Consider the following 21,593-nt stretch of genomic DNA (forward strand, 5'->3'; position numbering starts at 1 on the left):
TGGGGAAGAAAAAAGAATTAATCAGCAGCAAGTATATTAAAGAAGCTCTCCCATCAAAGTTTTTATCTTCTTAACATATTGCAATCATGATATTATATAGCACTATGTACTCACAATTGCTCAATTGCCTTTCTACCCAGTTTTCCATTAGGTCTATGACATCATGTGATTAAGAACAAACTAGCTGAATTCTTCTTAGCTCTATGTAGAAAAAGAAAGCTTATTTCCATGCATGAGTTAGCATTAGAACTACAATTCTACATCCCTGCAAAGTCTCTGGCAGGAGGAGGAGCAGAACAGCTAAGTCAGTAGTTGAATAGGTGGATGACTCATGCAGGGAAAAGAGACTTCCTGTTTCTACATAGAAAAATATATATCCTTTTCCAGACGAAAAGAGACTTCCTGTTTCTACATAGAAAAATATATATCCTTATGTGCGTTATCAAGGATGACAAAGAACCTCCCATCGTGGGCCGGGTCCCAGAAAGGCGCCAAAAGCGGAGCACGCCCCAAGCAGCAGTAACTATGTACATAGATGTATCCATCAAAGTGGGGAAGCTGTCCCCAGGTGTGACCGACAGCAAGCAGCCATGGGACCGCCCCAGAAAGGGGAGAGGAAAAAAGAAGAAAACTGGGAGACGGGGTGTGGTCTCAAGCAGTCTAGACAGACCGCACCCGGCAGGCAAGATGGAGGGAGGTGAGACAGGAATTCCTGCCAGCGGCCTGCAGCAGCCTGAGACACCCCTCACCTTGGAGGAGATGGTCTCCAAGCTGTCCCGGGAGGATTCGGAGTTTCTCTACGCCGGGATGGAAGACCTAAGCCGGCGGATGGAGAGGGCCCAGCAGGCTGCCATCGCCAGCTGGATAAAGGAGATGATGGAGAGAATGGCGAACAGGCAGCAGCCAGCGCTGCAATCAACAGGCAATGCCCCAGCCTTGGCGGAGCCGGACCATCGCCAGGAGGCAGAGTGCAGCACAGGAAACCCAAAAACAAAGAATTCCCAAATCTGTATAACTCAATGGATAATAATAGTTCATCATTGTGTTTCATTGAGAGCAAACAGGAATTCAAAAAAACTGTGGGGTCAGTTTTATGAAAAAGTATTAAATTTTATTCAATATAATATAAATATACAACACAAAAGATCATGTAAAAGGTTTGAAATGAGGAGATGCTGCAACAACATTATGGAGAGGGTAATAGAATGTCCACCATAGTGAAAGAAATAGAGAGACACATTGGGTCCCCAATCATATGAACAAAGTATCCTAGTAGTTATATTGGACCAAGGTATACACTGACGTATTATTATCGGTTGGATATATATCCCAAATCAGTCAAAAAATAAGTGCAGCCCGATCCTATCCTATCTCTAATATGTACCAATTGATGACTAAGAGAAATTATAAAGAATAGGAATTACCTTGTGTCATAATTTCAGATGGAGCAGAGTGCGCTTGGGACCCGTGCATAAGCCTCGACGCGCGTTTCACCTTCCGGCTTCGTCAGGAGGCGTGGCAAATATTTAAATGTGGGTACTATATAAATGAATGGGTCTTAACGGCTAGCGAATCGGCGCGCAAATTGTCATGTTGCTCCGCCCCGTGGCACGGCCAGCCGGCGTCCGCAGGGAATGATGGGAAGGAGGATGTGCGTCATCCCCCCCATCACCCCGGCAACCCGCCCGGCCAGCGACGCCACAAGAGTGCAGCACAGGAGCGGCCAAAGGAGCAGGTGAGAGGAGTCTCCCTGTCCCGGGCACTGAAAGCGCTGACCTGCTCCTGGGCCCCTGCAACCCCGGGTGCTACCGACGCAGGTCCGCTCCCAGCCCCCCTTTAGTATCCTACGTCCCCGGGCGCGCACGCCCTAGACCTACTCCTGGGCCCGGAGCCGCCAACTCCGGTCGCCAGTGGTGCCAGCACGCTCCTGGGCCCCTTGCAGGAACCACCTCCCCCGACACCTGAGTGGGTGTACGGGCGCCTGCCTTGGGACTGGTCCGCAGAGGTGGAGGACCGTAGCCTCCCACTATTACCCGCTCCTGAGCCCTCAGCCAATTCCAGTAGTGAAGTGGACCAGTTCCTGTGGGAGAACCCTGGGGGGGACCTCATGGGATTTCCCCGGGAGACCAAAAAAGAAGCTGTGCGCCAGGTGGAGCACTGTAAGAGGGAGCTCGAGCAGTTGGAGAAGGAGCGGCGCATCCGGCGGGTGCGCTGGGAGAGGATGGAGGCACGAAATATAGAGAAGACCCGGGCCCGCAAAAACAAGGCGGCTGCACATGGTCCCCTTTCCGAGGGGACCATGGTGAAATTCAACCTGGATGGAGGATGGGGTTTCATCCGGGATCCACAGGCCGAGACGGATCTCTTTGTTAACAGGAGGGAAGTGGAGTCCCACCTAAAGGAAGGACATCCGGATCGGAATCTATACCCTGGTGATCACGTCACCTACACCAGGCATAGAGGTGAGAGGGGCTGGTATGCCCTGAACGTCCACAGGGTGGTGGAGGAGAGTGTACCCTCGCCATCTAGAGCTGATGACCCGGCTGGGCCAGCCTATTGTGGACAGGTGCTTCCCCGGAGGGAGCACCACTATTGAACTGCTTCTTTGACAAGAACTGTATATAGTTACCCAGAAGGGTACGGCAAAAATACTGTGAGTTTGAAAAGTTAAAAAAGTTGAAAGAGTGTGTTTTTCTAGTCACCCGGTAAGGGTATAGAGACATTTAGCTCATGGACGGTGAGCAGCAAAAAACTTTCACATGTAAATAGTTGCACTTCTTAAAGTACCCCTTATTAGTTTTATGCAACAAAAATTACCTCAGAACAAAAACCCGTTTGGCGTGGCCGAAGACGTGGTCCAACAACCGGATCACCTATGCCCTGCAGCTATGCCCAGGGCCTACGTTGAGGGTTTTCGGACGGGTCCCTCAAATTGCACCTTCTTCAGTGAGATGGACACCCGGTTAAATATTTCACTGTATCTGCTGAAAAGTGTTTTATGTGAAAAATGTTTTATGTGAAGAATGTTTTATGAGTATAAAGAAAAGATGTTCTTTAAAAAGTTTTATATAGTAGCCTGCAACGTTTAAGTAATGTACCTTCCATAAAGGGAAGAAAAGTTGTTTGGAGATTCTTCTATGTGATGCATCTAAAAATTGCATGTCTTTAAAATATTTTGTGTTTTACTCTCTTCCAGCCCGCGGATGTGCTGTGTTTTACCAAGGGGGTATGTGGCGCCCCTGCGGGTTCAGTCGCCACAGAGGTACTGCATCTCACCCAGAGGTGTGGTATCCCACTCTCAGGTAAGGAAGGAGTACAGCCTGGGACCCTAACAACTGCATCCAACACTACACTACTCCAGACCAGCTGGAAGGGCAAGATGTGTCGCGCTTCTTGCTGAGCCCTGACCCTGGCTGGAGTGGGGGGAACCAAAGTAGGGGGAACCATGTAGTGGGTGTGGGTGGAGGAAATAAATCAGGGGAACATTGAAAGGAGTGATATAAAAAGAGGGTGGAACAATCTAGAAGGGTTCTTCAGTGAGAGGAAGAGTTGGGAGCAGGAGCTCTGTAGGAGCTCTGCTCAGGAGGAGGGTCTGAGGAGAGGCCCAGGACTAGAGAGAGAGAGAGGAGCAGGAAAGGCTCCAGGAGCGTGGAAGGGACCCCAGGGGTACGGGCAGTGCTAGAGGCCACCCGTACGCCCGAATCTGCCAGGCGGTGGAGGGGTCAGGTTGCACAGAGGGGAGCGGTCCCTAAACTAGCAGAGTTCTTCAAGTCACAAGTAGGAAACCGGAGGCTGCAGTATTTCAGGTACTGCAGCTACAATCCACATTAGTCTCATCAAGAAGGTAACCATAGAGGACCCAGGTGACAGAGAAGACATCACCCGACAAGGTCCACAGTCACTGGATTGGGACACTAGGTGTGAGGTGCAGGGAGATGGCCAGAAGGAATACACAGAAGGGATTCCAGCTATGTACTCTGGAGGTGCTTGAGGGTTGGCTGAACCCCTGCCTGGTGAACGCAGCGCAACGTGGAAGGCTGTAAACCGGACAGTGCAACCTGAGGAACTTAACAACTGTGAGTAAACTCTGAGGACTGCACCCCACTGTCTCTGTGAAGTTATTGCTGCGCCATCACCCCCTGCACTACACTGCACCACGAGTGCTACTTCCATAACAGCAACATCTACACTGCCCTGGAGCTAAGCTCTACCTGTGGAGAGCTAAACCAACTCTGCTGCATTAACAACAGCTCCAGAGGACCTGCTCTGCAGCTGCGGCACATAAAGCCACATACCACAGGTGGAGTCACGAACTGTATATAAGAACTATAAATCCCCTGTAAATATTCCCCTTTGATTGACCGCCCTGGGTCACGGACCGGGCCGCCATCACTGTGACATCTCCCCTAGCAACGACCGGCCCGGCACCGAGTTCCCCACGGCCCAGGGGGCGCGTCATGGGTGGACGACTGGACATTCGGGTTCTGGGCCCCGACCCAAACTTTATGTAAAAGTTCTGTTCGGGTATCAGAACAGTAGCCGAACTTCAACCAGAACTCGAACTCCATTGTAAATAACAGATTCCCGAACTCCAAAAGGAAAAAATGTCTCTCTCTCTCCTTCGCGACACCATGGACTTACAGGTGCTTCTCACAAAATTAGAATATCAACAAAAAGTTAATTTATTTCAGTTCTTCAATACAAATAGTGAAACTCATATATTATATAGAGACATTACAAACAGAGTGATGTATTTCAAGTGTTTATTTCTGTTAATGTTGATTACTATGGCTTACAGTCAATGAAAACACAAAAGTCATTATCTCATTAAATTAGAATACTTTATAACAACAGCTTGAAAAATGATTTTAAAATTTGAAATGTTGGCCTACTGAAATGTATGTTTAGTAAATGCACTCAATTCTTGGTCGGGGCTCTTTTGCATCAATTACTGCAGCAATGCGGCGTGGCATGAAGGCGATCAGTCTGTGGCACTGCTGAGGTGTTATGGAAACCCATGTTGCTTTGATAGCAGCCTTCAGCTCGTCTGCATTGTTGGGTCTGGTGTCTCTCATCTTCCTCTTGACAATACCCCTTGACAATGCTGGCCAATCAAGCACAGTGATACTGTTGTTTAGAAACCAGGTATTGGTATTTTTGGCAGTGTGGACAGGTGCCAAGTCCTGCTGGAGAATGAAATTTCCATCTACAAAAAGCTTGTCGGCAGAGGGAAGCATGAAGTGCTCTAAAATTTCCTGGTAGACGGCTGCGCTGACTTTGGTCTTGATAAAACACAGTGAACCTTCACCAGCAGCTGACATGGCTCCCCAAACCATCACTGATTGTGGAAACTTCACACTAGACCTCAAGCAGCTTGGATTGTGTACCTCTCCACTCTTCCTTCAGACTCTGGAACCTTGATTTCCAAATAAAATGCAAAATTTACTTTCATCTGAAAACACCTTGACACACTGAGCTACAGTCCAGGTCTTTTTCTCTTTGGCCCAGGTAAGATGCTTCTGGCGTTGTCTGTTAGTCATGAGTGGCTTGACACAAGGAATGTGACACTTGTAGCCCATGTCCTGGATACATCTGTGTGTGGTGAAGCAATGACTCCAGCAGCAGTCCACTCCTTGTGAATCTCCCCCAAATTTTTGAATGGCCTTTTCTTTACAATCCTTTCATGACTGTGGTTATCCCAGTTGCTTGTGCACCTTTTTCTACCACACTTTTTTCTTCTACTCAACTTTCCATTAATATGCTTGGATACAGCACTCTGTGAACAGCTAGCTTCTTTAGCAATGACCTTTTGTGGCTTAACCTCCTTGTGGAGTGTGTCAATGACTGCCTTCTGGACATCTGTCAAGTCAGCGGTCTTCCCTATGATTGTGGAGCCTACTGAAACAGACTAAGAGACCTTTTTAAATGCTGGGAAGCCTTTGCATGTGTTTTTTGTTAATTATTCTAATTTACTGAGATAATGACTTTTGCGTTTTCATTAGCTGTAAGCCATAATCATCAACATTAACAGAAATAAACACTTGAAATAGATTACACTGTTTGTAATGATTCTATATAATAAATGAGTTTCACTTTTTGTATTAAAGAACTGAAATAAATTAACTTTTTGATTATATTCTAATTTTGTGAGTAGCACCTGTACCTTCCCGACTCTGAACACTGCAACAGACTGCCACAGAAATTTGTGTCCGGGGTTCTGCCCCGGACAATGACCGTCCGGTATGAACGCCAATTCAGGTTGGTTCACCCTTCTCTATTGTTTAACACATTCACCCTAAAGCCTGTTTTCACCTCATTGACAAGGCCACATTTTCCTATTCTGTCCAGTGTCACTTTATGAGGTAATAGCTTTGGAACGCTTCAATGTATCTCAGTGATTCTGGGATAATTTTTTGTGACACATTGTACTTGTGAAAATAACAGAAATTTTATAAAAATTTTGAAAATTTTGCAATTTTCAAACTGTTAATTTTTATTCCCTTAATCCAGAGAGTTATATCACACAAAATAGTTAATAAATAACATTTACCACATGTCTACTTTACATCAGCATCATATTTGGAAATATAATTTTATTTTTGTTAAGAAGTTAGAAGAGTTAGGCTAAGTGTCCACGATGCAGAAAAGAAGCAGAAATTTTCCTGAGCATTTCTGCATCTCCTTGGCAGAAAACCTCATGCGGATTTTACATGCGTTTTTGACACGTTTCTTCATGCGGATTTTACATGTGTTTTCGTAAGCGTTTTTGAAGCGCTTTTAAACACAAACAAAGTTAGGTGAAAAAAATATATATATGGCACTTCTGATGTCATTTCCTAGTTCAACCCCTCTTCACCATTTTGCTTTTTACAATATAAAGAATGCCACATGAACAGCAGCCCCTGCGTCTCAGCAAACCATACATACGCTGTACAATAATCTAACATTTCAATATATTTTTTTAAAAAAATATGTGGGCTCCCGCATAATTTTCATAACTAGCAGAGGGAAAGCAGACGGTAGAGGGCTATGTTATATTCTAGGAAGCAGCTAATAATCATGGCCTCTTCCCTTGCTATTAATATCAGGCCGCAGCAGTTAGCTTAGACTTTACTGGCCTTTCTACAGGGGGACCCCAACAAAAAAATAACGTGGTGTCCCCCTCTAAATTGTATCCAGCAAAGGCTAGGTGGACAGCTGCAACCTGATATTAATAGCCTAGAAATGGGCCATGGTTATAGGCACCCTCCCAGGCTATAATATCAGCTCTCAACCGCCCCAGATTTGGTGCATCATATTTGTGCGCCAAATCTGACGCTTAGCCTCGCTCTTCCACACTGCCCTGGTGAGGTGGCTGGGGGTAATTGTGTTGGGGTTCATGTCAGCCGCAGCTGGCATGAAGCCCAGGTTAGTAATGAGGGGCGTCTATAAGACACCTCTATTACTAACCTACAAGGAGCTAAAAAATAAATAAATAAATAAACACTCAAATATCCAGAAAAAAAAAATGTAATCGAAATAAAACACACCATTTTATTTAATTATTAGTTTACTAAAAAAAAAATTAGCTATCCACGTTCCAGTGAAGATCTCCCATGCACAGCTGTCACATCTGCAGATGTGACAGCTGTACATGTTTTCTGTATGCTCACACTACCAGGAACACGTCCGCTCCCGGCAGCATGAGCCACTGACTGAGGTCACAGGAGTTCAGTCAGTGCAGCTTCGGTGACCTCCTTTACGGTCCTGCTGTACCGTGGGAATTTCTCACTGTCAGCAGGGCCGTAAAGGAGATCATTGGAGCAGCGCTGCCTGAACTCCGATGAACTCTGTGATACAATGACTGGGACGCTTTACGGCCCCGTTATTGTATCGGCGGCGCTCATTTAGAGCGGTCACATTTTATGTGGCCGCTCTAAACTGCAGATCTTTGTGAGACACTCGTGGACTACTACGGAGGGGTAAGGATAAGGTTGTGGTTTATTATTTTATTTTTTATTACAGGAGATCGATGGCTTTGGGGAATTAGGTGCATAGGTGAGTATAGGTATATTTTTTTATTTTTTATTTTATTTTAGGTGATGTTCGGCGGTGACAGGTAAGTATGAACTACTTTATTTTTATTTATTTTGTTAACCACTAGCCACTAATGAAATTTATTTTTGGGGACAAAAAAAAAAAAGGGGACAATAAATTTAAAAAAATACAGGCAACAATTAATTTATAAAAATTCATGAGGACAATAAATAAAAAATATATCGGGGCAATAAATAAAAAAATATTTGGGGGCAATAAATAAAACAATTTATGGGGACAATAATAAAATGAATTTAGGGGGCAATAATTAAATAAAAATATAGGTGGCCATTAATAACTAATATGTAATATGGGGCACATTTTTTAGCAGGAGCAGGTTGATGGGAACTACTGCTCCCATAGAGCTGCTCCAGCTGACACTACCGAACGGGCGACAGACATAGGCCAATGGGAGTAGTAGTCTCACATCGGCCTGTGTCTGCCAGCAAACACACGCACACAGACCCCACACAGACCGCACACAGATTGCACACAGACACACACACAGACACTTTACCACACTAATCATGTATCAGACTTTCAGGTCCATTCGCTTGTACCATCCCAGGTGAGCAGCCATGATCGAGGAAGACGGGAATGGTTTGGGATTCTCGTCTTCCTGGATTTATGGGATGCTCATGGAACGCCCCCACATGAGGTCATTTCCCATTTGCTGCGGTTTTGTGCTATGAAATCGCAGCAAATGCATTTCAAATCCGCAAGAATTTTAAAATGCTTGTGGATTTGAAGCGGCTCAATATAAGTCAATGGTGGCGATTTCACTGCGATTCCGCAAAATTAATGGTAGTGCTGCGGATTTTTCCGCAATGATAATCCGCAGTGGATATTTCCGCAGCATGTGCACAGCACATGCAGATTATCGTTGGGGAACATTAGAGACCTTGCACCAAGCATTTTTTAAGCGTTTCCGAGGCAGAAATGATGCAGCAGAAACGCATAAAAACCGCATCGTGGGCACGTAGCCTTAAAAGTTTATGAGCAATTTCTAATTTTTCCAACAAAATTTACATGTTGTCTCTGCAGTGCCCCTGCAAAACAATGGAATCCCACAACAAATTAACCCATTTTGGAAACTACACACCTCAAGGAATTTATTTAGAGGTGTGCTAAGCACCTTGAACCCACAGGTGCTTCACAGAATTTTATAACATTGAGCCGTGAAAATAAAAAAATAAATTTTTCCCAAAAAATGTTGCTTTAGCCCCAAATTTTTCATTTTCAAAAAGATAACATGAGAAAATGGACGCCAAAATTTTTTGCGCAATTTTTCTTGAGTAGATCGATACCTGATATGTAGTGGAAAACTTCTGTTTGGGCACACGGTAGAGCTCGGAAGGGAAGGAGCATCATTTGATTTTAGAAGCACTAAATCGTCTGGAATAGGTAGTGGACGCCATGTCTGTTTGCAGTGCCCCAGATGTGCCCAAACAGTATAAACTACCATATGTGACCTTGACCCCCATATGGGAGACTATACCTCTTGAGGATTTTATCTAGAAGTTTAGTGAGCATCCTCAGGTGATTCACAGAATCAAATGACATTGGGCTGAGTGAATGTAAATTACATTTTTTTCCACTAAAATGTTGCTTTTGCCCCAAATTTTTAATTTTCAAAAGTGCTGATAGGACAAAATTAACAGTACAATCTTTTATGCAAATTCTCCTGTGTACGCCAATATACCATATGTGATCAAAAACTACTTTTGAGGCACAGTACAAATCTCAGAAGAGAAGGAACACGGTATTACAGTGCAGATTTTGCTGTTTTTGTTTATGGGTGCAATGTCACATTAGCAGAGACTTTGAGGTGCCAGAACAGTGGAACTTTCCCATATGTGACCCAATTTTACAAACTGCAATTCATCTAAGGGTGAAGTAATCATATTGACACCACAGGTGTTGTCATAGAACTTTATACCATTGGGTGGTGAAGAAAAAAAAAAATTACCAGACAAATTTTGCTTTAGCTCCAGATTTTACATTCAAACTGCGAAATGAGTAAATATGGCACACAAATTTGAAACATAATTTCTGCTGAATGTGGCAATACTCCATATGTGTCTGTACATTACTGTTTAGCCACATGGCGAGTCTCGGGAGTAAAGGAGCACTATTTGCCTCTTGGAACACAGATTTTTCTAGAATACCTGTAGCTTGAGGATTCTATATATACAGTCCCTAAGTGCCAGCAGAGCAGAATTCCATCTCAAGTGACTCCATTTTTGAAATTACACTCCTCTTGGAATTTATCTACAGATCAAAGGATGATTTTGTTTCCATGGGTGTTTTCGACAAACAAGCAGCAGTGGATGTTGCGAAGTGAAAATTGCAAATCTGCTATTATAGTGCCCAGTACGTTGTAGTGCCCATACATTGTAGTGCCCCTACATTGTGCCGAGCTCATGCTTCTGGAGACATGCCCTCCACGTAAATTGAGCTGGCTTTCTTCAGTACAGTAATGCCAAACATGTGGACTCTAAATGTGGTTTAGGCACACTGTGGGGCTCAGAAGGGAAAGGGCATTTCAATTTGGGATTTTTTTTGAGAGGAGCCACTTCGCTTTTCCATGGCTTTTTTGCTACCAGTAATATGGAAGCCCCCTATATTTCTGTTAAGAGATGATGGACATGAGTGAGGACTTGTTTTTTTGGTGATTGAGTTGAAGCTGTTATTGGGAACATTTTACATAAAATTTTGGATCACATTTATCCTGAGCTCTACGCTGAGCACTTACATTGGGGCTTCCATTGAAATCATCAAATGCCGTGATTCAGATGAAACCCCTGATGGATCCATTCACTAAAATGAGGCAGCATAATTACTCTGGACTCCATCTGGCCTCTGTTCAGCAGTGTCCTCCTTTTCAGAGGTGCACAAAACTGTTGCCAACTACGCTTTTATGGCCGCTTAAAAAGACAGACACTGCTGGATCATGAGCCAGACGGCGTCCACAGTGTCTCAATCTGCCTCTTTAGTCAGGAGTTTATTCTAAATCACGTATTTCAGAGATGTACATGAAAACCCCATTGTAAGCGCTCAGCGTAGAGCGCAGGAGAAATGTGAGCTGAACCTTACTGAGATTTTTGGGAGGCAGAATAAACATATCAACAGCAGGTCAAGAATTTATTTTATTTATTTTTTACGCCGTTTTCCCTGCGGTATAAGCAATAAGACGTCTTTATTCTTCGAGTCTGTGCGATAGCAGCGATACCAGATTTATATATTTAGTTGTATTTCACTACTGCCACACATTAAAAAATGCCTTTTTTTACAAGAACAAAGTTTTTGCATTGTCATATCTTGAGAGCTATAATTTTTTTATATTTCTACCAACAGAGTCATGTGAGGGTTTGTTTTCTGCGGAACGAGTTGCCAATTTTATTAGCACCATTTTTGGGCACAAAATATTTTTTGATTGCATTCTATTCCGATTTTTGAGAGGTAGAATGAACAAAAATCATCAATTCAAAAATTGTTTTTTGTGGGTTTTTTATTATGCTGTTCACCGTGTGGTAAAAATTATAAGTAGTGATGAGAGAGCCTGCTCGCCACTACTCGGTACTTGTCTGAGCATCACTGTGCTCGAAATGCTCGGCACTCGGCGAGTATTTCTGAGGTTACTCGGCGGGAGCTCTGGTCCCCACCCTGCATGATTGGTGCTCCTTAGAGAGCCAATGAACATGCAGGGATTGCCTGCCACGCACTGTAATGCCATAGCCATGTTGGTGGTGGCATTACAGTGATTGGCTGGCCACATAGCATCATCGGGTCTATATAAGACCTGACGCCCCTATACTCATCACAGTCTAACCTGGAAACAAGCAGCATAGGGAGAGCTGCTGCTGAGCCAGGGAAAGATTTGCTTGTTTATTAGTTAGTGAAGGTATTCCACAACATATCTATGTAACATACCTGGCGGCGTCCTTGCATAGTGGTCCATCTCCCACTGTGCAGGAGCGCGCACTTGATCTCCTGTCCAGAATGTCTCTCTGGCTTCCCTCCATGCTGTCTTGTTTGTGTCTGTGTCTGTTTCTGCTGCTTAAGGGCGGCGCCCGATCACTTCCTGCCTTTTGTACCTGCTGTGGGTCACACCCCTTGTGCGTCCTCAGCCTATCGCTGTCTGTCTCTTGGTATATAGCTCAGCAGCTCCCTTCTATCCCTGCCTGTGCATAAGTGTTTCTTTCAGTGTGTGCTTGCACTCTGAAGGTGCCAGGTCCCGTCTTTGTTTCCCTGTCCGCCTTTCCTGGAGGCTTGTTTCCAGGCCTGTCTGAACTAAGTCCTGTATGTTTCCTGCCTTGCGGTGTCAGCTCCCGTGTCTGAACTGTGTCCTGTATGTCTCCTGCTTTACGGTATTAGTTCCCGTGTCTGAACTAAGTCCTGTATGTTTCCTGCCTTGCGGTGTCAGCTCCCGTGTCTGAACTGTGTCCTGTATGTCTCCTGCTTTACGGTATTAGTTCCCGTGTCTGAACTAAGTCCTGTATGTCTCCTGCCTGGCGGTGTCAGCTCCCGTGTCTGAACTGTGTCCTGTATGTCTCCTGCTTTACGGTATTAGTTCCCGTGTCTGAACTAAGTCCTGTATGTCTCCTGCCTTGCGGTGTCAGCTCCCGTGTCTGAACTGTGTCCTGTATGTCTCCTGCTTTACGGTATTAGTTCCCGTGTCTGAACTAAGTCCTGTATGTCTCCTGCTTTGCGGTATTAGTTCCCGTGTCTGAACTAAGTCCTTTCTGTGTATCTTGTCTGTCCTGTCTGAACACGCTCCTTGCCTGTTCGTCCCGCCTCTCTGGGGGCAGTATTCCCAGACCCGCTCCTGTATCCCGCTGCAGTGTCGGTCTCCTCCGTACACTCAGTTCCAGTCTGAACTCTCTCCTATCCTTTACCTGTTTTGCCTCTATGCCCGTTCCCTTCCTTTTCCTGCAGAGTCTGAACTCGTACCTATCTCCTGCCTGTTGTCTCTGTACTCCCGTTTGTGAGTTTTTGGTCCACTCGCTACTTCACTGCAAGTACCCTGTGGGTGTCTGGCTCTGCCTTTCCCTTCCTGTCTGTTCAGTGTGAACAGAGCCCTGTCCTCCCTGCTCAGTCTTCTGCACTCTAGTTGTGCTTGCCTGTACCCCTCTGCCTGTATTGTTCCTGAATCCCGGTGTGTACTGGGTCCTATCCCGCCTGTGTTCCTACTTGCTAGTGCCTCCCCGTCTGCACTCTATCTGTGCTTACCTTTACCCCCCGGCCTGCATACCCGCCTGCCTGCATACCCGCCTGCCTGCATACCCGCCTGCCTGCATACCAGTCTGTTCCTGTATTTCCCTGTGTGGGTCAACAGCCGTGTCCGGGGTCTGTCCTGGAGTAGCACCTGGTCCCTCTGCTCGGTTCCTCCTTGGTGCTCTGGCGTCGTATGCCGTCGTGCCACCTTGGTCGGATCGGGCAGATACTTAGTTACGCCCCTCCAGGTATTCACTCTCCGGCACGGTCCAGTGGAATCACTATCAATCACATGCACACGCCGCTCTAGCCCGGGCGTGTGCATAACAGCATGCTCAGGCCATGGTTCCCGTTGAGCCCCACGGCCTTCGCTCTCTGAGAAGTTTCCAGCGAAGACTTGCATTAAAATAAATAAATAAATTTTTTTTTCCCTTAGCTGAGTTCCAGGCGAATTACGCACCGTCCAGATGGATCTATCAGCTCTCGTTCCTGCGGATCCGCCACGTTACTATGGGGATCCAAGACAGTGTCGTGCATTTGTGGAGCAATGCATGCTACACTTTAAGGCCTACCCTCTTTATTTTCCTTCCGATTGGGCTAAAGTGGCCTTTATTATGTCTTACCTGGCGGGGGATGCCTTGGAATGGATCAACCCCCTATATGAGACACAGGATCCGATCCTCCGGGACCTAATGGCCTTCCTGGTGGCCTTTCTAATGGTCTTCGATGATCCTAACCCGGAGGCTCCTGCTGAAGCTTCACTTCCCAATATCCCGGAGCAGCCCCAATGGGTAATGTGTGTGGGTAGCGTAATAGTTCTCCAGCCCAATGAGACTACTGCCCACCCAGAATCCTCACAGGGTGACTACGCTTTCCGGAATACTTCTTCCAACCTCAAGAGGCAGTCCAGACGTGCTAGACTTAGAGGCAAGCAGTCACGCCTGGGTCTGTCCTCCCTGAGACCTCCTGAACCCTTCGGGGTGCTACCTGGTAACGAAAGGACAGAGACTCTCCTATACTCTGTACCTGATACCTCGCTCGCTTCGTCCAGTGAGTCCAACCTGGTGTACTCCGAAGCAGAGGTTACTCCCGAGTCTCTACACCCCTCCGACCAGGCGGAGGATCTCCAGTTGTGTTTAGAACCCTTCGGGGTGCCACCTGGTGGTGAATGGACAGAGACTTTCCTATACTCGGTACCCGATACCTCGCCTGCTTCCTCCAGTGAGTCCGACCTAGTGTTCTCCGAAGCAGAAGTTACTCCCGAGTCTCTACACCCCTCCGACCAGGCGGAGGACCTCCAGTTGTGTTTAGAACCCTTCGGGGTGCCACCTGGTGGTGAATGGACAGAGACTTTCCTATACTCGGTACCCGATACCTCGCCTGCTTCCTCCAGTGAGTCCGACCTAGTGTTCTCCGAAGCAGAAGTTACTCCCGAGTCTCTACACCCCTCCGACCAGGCGGAGGACCTCCAGTTGTGTTTAGAACCCATCGGGGTGCCACCTGGTGGTGAATGGACAGAGACTTTCCTATTTCCTGTACCTGATACCTCGCCTGCTTCCTCCAGTGAGTCCGACCTAGTGTTCTCCGAAGCAGAAGTTACTCCCGAGTCTCTACACCCCTCCGACCAGGCGGAGGACCTCCAGTTGTGTTTAGAACCCTTCGGGGTGCCACCTGGTGGTGAATGGACAGAGACTTTCCTATTTCCTGTACCTGATACCTCGCCTGCTTCCTCCAGTGAGTCCGACCTAGTGTACTCTGAAGCAGATGTTTTCTCTGAGCCTCAGTACTCTTCTGACCCGGCGGAGGACCTCCAGTTGTTTCCTGAATCCTCCGGGGTACCACCAGATAACAAAGAGACAGTGACTTTTCCTCATTATGTACCTGATAACCCGTCTATTTCTTCCTGTGAGCTTGACAAGATGTACCTCGAAGCAGAGATTACCCTCAAGTCTCTGTCCCCCTCCAACCCAGTGAACGACTGGTCCTCGAATTTCCTGCGGAAGATTCTGGCAGGCCTGAAGAAGAGGGGGCGTAAGGGGGGAGGTACTGTAACATACCTGGCGGCGTCCTTGCATAGTGGTCCATCTCCCACTGTGCAGGAGCGCGCACTTGATCTCCTGTCCAGAATGTCTCTCTGGCTTCCCTCCATGCTGTCTTGTTTGTGTCTGTGTCTGTTTCTGCTGCTTAAGGGCGGCGCCCGATCACTTCCTGCCTTTTGTACCTGCTGTGGGTCACACCCCTTGTGCGTCCTCAGCCTATCGCTGTCTGTCTCTTGGTATATAGCTCAGCAGCTCCCTTCTATCCCTGCCTGTGCATAAGTGTTTCTTTCAGTGTGTGCTTGCACTCTGAAGGTGCCAGGTCCCGTCTTTGTTTCCCTGTCCGCCTTTCCTGGAGGCTTGTTTCCAGGCCTGTCTGAACTAAGTCCTGTATGTTTCCTGCCTTGCGGTGTCAGCTCCCGTGTCTGAACTGTGTCCTGTATGTCTCCTGCTTTACGGTATTAGTTCCCGTGTCTGAACTAAGTCCTGTATGTTTCCTGCCTTGCGGTGTCAGCTCCCGTGTCTGAACTGTGTCCTGTATGTCTCCTGCTTTACGGTATTAGTTCCCGTGTCTGAACTAAGTCCTGTATGTCTCCTGCCTGGCGGTGTCAGCTCCCGTGTCTGAACTGTGTCCTGTATGTCTCCTGCTTTACGGTATTAGTTCCCGTGTCTGAACTAAGTCCTGTATGTCTCCTGCCTTGCGGTGTCAGCTCCCGTGTCTGAACTGTGTCCTGTATGTCTCCTGCTTTACGGTATTAGTTCCCGTGTCTGAACTAAGTCCTGTATGTCTCCTGCTTTGCGGTATTAGTTCCCGTGTCTGAACTAAGTCCTTTCTGTGTATCTTGTCTGTCCTGTCTGAACACGCTCCTTGCCTGTTCGTCCCGCCTCTCTGGGGGCAGTATTCCCAGACCCGCTCCTGTATCCCGCTGCAGTGTCGGTCTCCTCCGTACACTCAGTTCCAGTCTGAACTCTCTCCTATCCTTTACCTGTTTTGCCTCTATGCCCGTTCCCTTCCTTTTCCTGCAGAGTCTGAACTCGTACCTATCTCCTGCCTGTTGTCTCTGTACTCCCGTTTGTGAGTTTTTGGTCCACTCGCTACTTCACTGCAAGTACCCTGTGGGTGTCTGGCTCTGCCTTTCCCTTCCTGTCTGTTCAGTGTGAACAGAGCCCTGTCCTCCCTGCTCAGTCTTCTGCACTCTAGTTGTGCTTGCCTGTACCCCTCTGCCTGTATTGTTCCTGAATCCCGGTGTGTACTGGGTCCTATCCCGCCTGTGTTCCTACTTGCTAGTGCCTCCCCGTCTGCACTCTATCTGTGCTTACCTTTACCCCCCGGCCTGCATACCCGCCTGCCTGCATACCCGCCTGCCTGCATACCCGCCTGCCTGCATACCAGTCTGTTCCTGTATTTCCCTGTGTGGGTCAACAGCCGTGTCCGGGGTCTGTCCTGGAGTAGCACCTGGTCCCTCTGCTCGGTTCCTCCTTGGTGCTCTGGCGTCGTATGCCGTCGTGCCACCTTGGTCGGATCGGGCAGATACTTAGTTACGCCCCTCCAGGTATTCACTCTCCGGCACGGTCCAGTGGAATCACTATCAATCACATGCACACGCCGCTCTAGCCCGGGCGTGTGCATAACAATCTATATATCCAGCTGTACTAACAGTCCTTCTGAGGACTAATCCAGCTGCATATATTCAGTGGTGATAGCAGGAGCCAGGCAAGCAGGGTTTGTGGCAGTGTATACAGCACAAGAGGGTCCATTGTACGTTCTGTCTGATCCTGCTGTTACAGATATTTGTAGACATAGACCCAGATATCATGGGCCAGGGATAATTTTTATTTTATCTTTATCCTGATTGTTTGGTTAAAAAGCAAGGCAGGCAGGGTTTGAGGCAGTGTATGCAGCACAAGAGGGTTGAATGCACGTTCTGTCTGATCCTGCTGTTACAGATATTTGTAGACATAGCCCCAGATATCAGGGGCCAGGGCTAATTTTTAATTTTTTTTATCTTAATCCTGATTATTTGCTTAAAAAACAATTCAGAGTACACCATTTTTCTGCTCCATTTGCTTGTTAGCTCTGCAGAATACAGCCAGATCTTTTACATGTTACAGCGATAAAAATCCAGAAATTTGTAGTGAATGTGGAAAATATTGGCCTACATTTACAGTTTGTAGCAGAGTGTCAGTTAAGTTATTCACATGTGGTCGCTGTGAAGAATAGTAAACTACAAGCCCGCTATTTAAAACCGTAGCTGTCCGTCAGACGTATCACATATAACTGTGGTTCAAATCCAGGCATTTGTAGTGAGCGTGGAAAATATTATCCTCCATTTAAAAAGGGCAAGGCGCATGGCAAGGGATGGGGAAGTGGACGTGATGGTGATGGTGCATGCAGAGGCTGAAATTGTGCCACAAAAAACACCCACATCTTGTCGCCCGACCTTTCTGTCCCAATTGCTAGGGGACCACAGCACACCACTATTGAACCCAGAGCAGTGTCAAAAGTTTGTTGGTTGGATAATGCTTCAAATCACTTTGCCGATACCACCACCATCCTGTCTTTCACACGGGCAAGTCTCAGTAGCCGTGAGTCTGGACCACATATTCCTCATCCTGATCCTCCTTCCTCAAACCATGCCAAGTGCCCAGAGACAACTGATCCATACTTGGACACTCCGAAGAGCTATTCACTTTTCCATTTATAGATTCGGGCCTCTCACCAGGACAGTTTCAAGCGGGGCAAGAGGAGATCGCGTGTAGCGATGCCCAAATATTTGAGCAGCCATGGTCACACGAAGGCGATGGTGGGAAAGTGTCACAAGAGGTGGACGATGATGAGACACAATTGCCAGAGAGTCAGGAGGAGGACCAGGGTGCGGAAGTAGAAGACGAGGTGGTGGATGATGAAGTTACTAACCAAACCTGGCTGAGGGACATGCACAGTGAGGACAGCAGCACACAGGGGGAGGGAGGCATTGCACCACAACAGGCAGGAACAAGAAGTATGGTGGCCACAGACACAAGGCAGGCAATTGCTCCCCGGATGACCAACGTGACGGAAGTTGCCAGTACAACTGTTAGCTCTTCTCAAGTTTATTTGCTTTTTAAAGATTCTGCAGATATCCACATAAAGGCCATTTGCACCACCTGCCAGGCCAGCATTAGCAGGGGTGGCAAAAGTAGCAGCCTGACCACCACCAGCATGATCAGGCACATGAAAGAAGGCACCCAACTAGATGGGCCAAACTCCAGGGTCCAGAAACAATGTCTGCGGGTGACACCACTGCTTCTTCTGCTGTTGTGCGTGCACGCCAATCCCCTGTCCATGGCGCTTGTGAAGATGTCTCCCGCCTGCACCTGTCAGTGTACACTCTCAACTAGCACCATCAGCAACCATGTCCACGTCCTTGTTCCAGCGTAGTGTTCAGTTGTCCCTACCCCAGTACTTGGAACACAAGCGCAAATACGCAAATACGCAGCCAATGCCCCACAGGCCACACTACTAAACTCACACATTTCATGAATGCTTGCGCTCGAAATGTTGCCTTTTAGGCTCATGAAGCGGATGCTTTCCAAAATCTGATGGTAGTGGCCGTCCCTTATTACTCGTTCCCCAGCAGCCACTATTTCTTCCGCTGTGCCGTCCTCGCATTACACAAACGCATGTCCCAGAACATTAGCCATGCCCAAAACAACGCAATTACTGGGAAGGTGCATCTAAACACAGACACGTGGACAAGTGCTTGTGGTCAGGGACGGTACATCTCGCTGATGGCACACTGGGTTAATATAGTGGAAACCGGGACCCAGTCAGACCTTGGGATGGAACACGTCCTCCCAACGCCGAGGATTGCGGGCCCTGGGTCATTCAGGCTTGTCCCCACATTCTACAGCTCCCGCACCTCCTCCTCCTCTTCAGCCTCCATCTCCGAAATGACCACATTAGTCACAAGCTGGAAGCACTGCAGCACTACCTCGGCCAAGCGGCAACAGGCTGTGCTGAAGTTAATATGCTTAGGTGATAAACCACACACCACTGGAGAGTTGCGAACAGCTCTGAAAGAGCAGTCAGATCTTTGGCTGACGCCGCTGAACCTACAGCCAGGCATGGTCGTGTGTGACAATGGCCGGAACCTGGTGGCAGCTCTGAAGCTCACACGTACCATGCCTGGCCCATGTGCTTAACCTCGTGGTCTAGTGGTTTATCAAAACTTACCTGGATCTGCTGGATCTGCTTGTCAAAGTATGCCGCATGTGGGCCCATTTTAGAAAGTCAGCTACAGCTTTCGCCGCCCTTGCCGTGATTTAGCAGCGTTTGCAGCTTCCAGCTCACCGATCGGTGTGCAGTGTCCCAGGCATTGTAACTCAACATTGCAGATGTTGGGAAGGATTTGTGAGCAGAAGAGGGCAGTTGTTGACTACCAGCATCAACATGGCCATCGGTATTCCGGTCAGCCTCCACACATAAGACCTCAGGAGTGGGTATGGATGTCAGACATCTGTGCGATCCTCCAAAACTTTGAGGGCTCCACAAAGATGGTGAGTGGCGATGACACCATAATTAGTGTCACCATCCCGCTTCTCTGTTTTCTGAAATGCTCACTGCTCACAATTAAAAAGGAGGCATTGCAGGCAGGGCATGATGAGATGGAGCAAGGAGCCATACAGGGTGATTCCAATGTGGATTGGGTGACGATGAGGAAGAGGAGGAGGAGGTGGAAGAACAGGAGCTAGTTTCCTGCGATATAGATGGTACTACACGCACAACTATCATACCGTCTGTTCAGCGTGTTGGCCTGAGAACAGGGAGGAGGAGGAGGGGGAGGAGGATGAGGAGGAGAGCATGGTCAGTCATACTCTTGGTGAGGACATGGAAGTCTTGCCTGTTAGCAGTCTGGCTCACATGGCTGAGTTTATGTTAAGCTGCCTTTCTCCAAATTTTGGGTGACAGTCATTACTGGTTGGTGACACTTCTAGACCCATGCTACAAGAAGAACTTTGTATCTCTTATTCCAGCGGCAGACAGGTCTACTAAAATGGAGCAGTACCAGAAGGCACTTGTTGTGGAATTATTTAAAAAATTCTCATCTGAAAACGCTGGCGGCAGAGGTTAAAGTTCGTTGGATAACCAAGGAGTACAGGCGAGAGAGACACAAATCCAATCCAGCAGAGGCAGGGAACACTGTCAGAGTTCTGGGAGAGTTTTCTCAGCCCCTCCCATCGCACAGTCCTTGAGGCGTGGGGTACTCTCACAAGGAGTGCAAAGTTTGAGAAGATGCTGAGGGAGTACCTTGCTGACCGTACCAACGTCCTCCGTGATTCCTCTGTGCCTTATAATTATTGGGTATCCAAGCTGGATACGTGGAATGAACTGGCTCTTTACGCCTTGGAGGTCCAGTACCGCTGGTGGAATTATAACTGATAAGCGCATCTGCCTGTCAACTAAAAATGCTGACAGACTGACTCTTATAAAAATAAACAAGGGATGGATTGGGCCAGACTTCTCAACACCACCGAATGATAGCAGCGCAACATAAACTCAAATCCAGTGTCTTTCTTTGTGAGGTGTATTCCCATGCACCTCTTCACACCTACAGATGGATATACGCTTCCTGACTTTGGCTAATTGCTCTTGTCCTCCTCCTTCTCCTCATCCTCCACCACCATATCACCAGCGTGACTGTGGTCCATGATGCAACACCCATATAATTTTTTTAAAGGGTGTTTATGATGCCCATAAAAAAAAATGTTAGACAGTAAATGTTCATGTATACCCCCCAGGGGTAAATGTTTGCCAGCCCATACACTTAGTGCATGGGCATTACAAGTATAGGAGACCCGCTCCTTTCTAATGTGAACACTTTTTATGAGGCCCTCCTCCACGTCTCTTCCAAGGGGCCTTGGAGAGCCTCCCAATTTTTGACAGCCCTTGCATTCACTGCATAGGCAGACACAATGGGAGACCCACTTCCTTATAATGGGAACATTGTTTTCAGGAGGCCCTCCTCTAAGTCTGTTCAAAGGGGTATTGGGGTACATCCAAATTTTCAAAGTGGTATTGGGGTGAGTCCAAATTTTTGCCAGACCGGCCACTAACTGCATGCGCAAAAACAGTATAGGAGACCCACTCTTTAGTAATGGGAACAATAAAACATAGCCGGCTGATGGCTCTCTTAGAATAGTGAGGGCCGACTGCTGGCCCTTTAAGAATAGTAAAGGCCGCCTGATGGCCCTATAAAAATAGGCTTTATGACTTTCAGAGTC

This window comes from Phyllobates terribilis, unplaced genomic scaffold, assembly GCF_046119375.1.
Source record: "Phyllobates terribilis strain yellow unplaced genomic scaffold, ASM4611937v1 Scaffold_2__4_contigs__length_985480577, whole genome shotgun sequence".
Lineage (NCBI taxonomy): Eukaryota > Metazoa > Chordata > Amphibia > Anura > Dendrobatidae > Phyllobates > Phyllobates terribilis.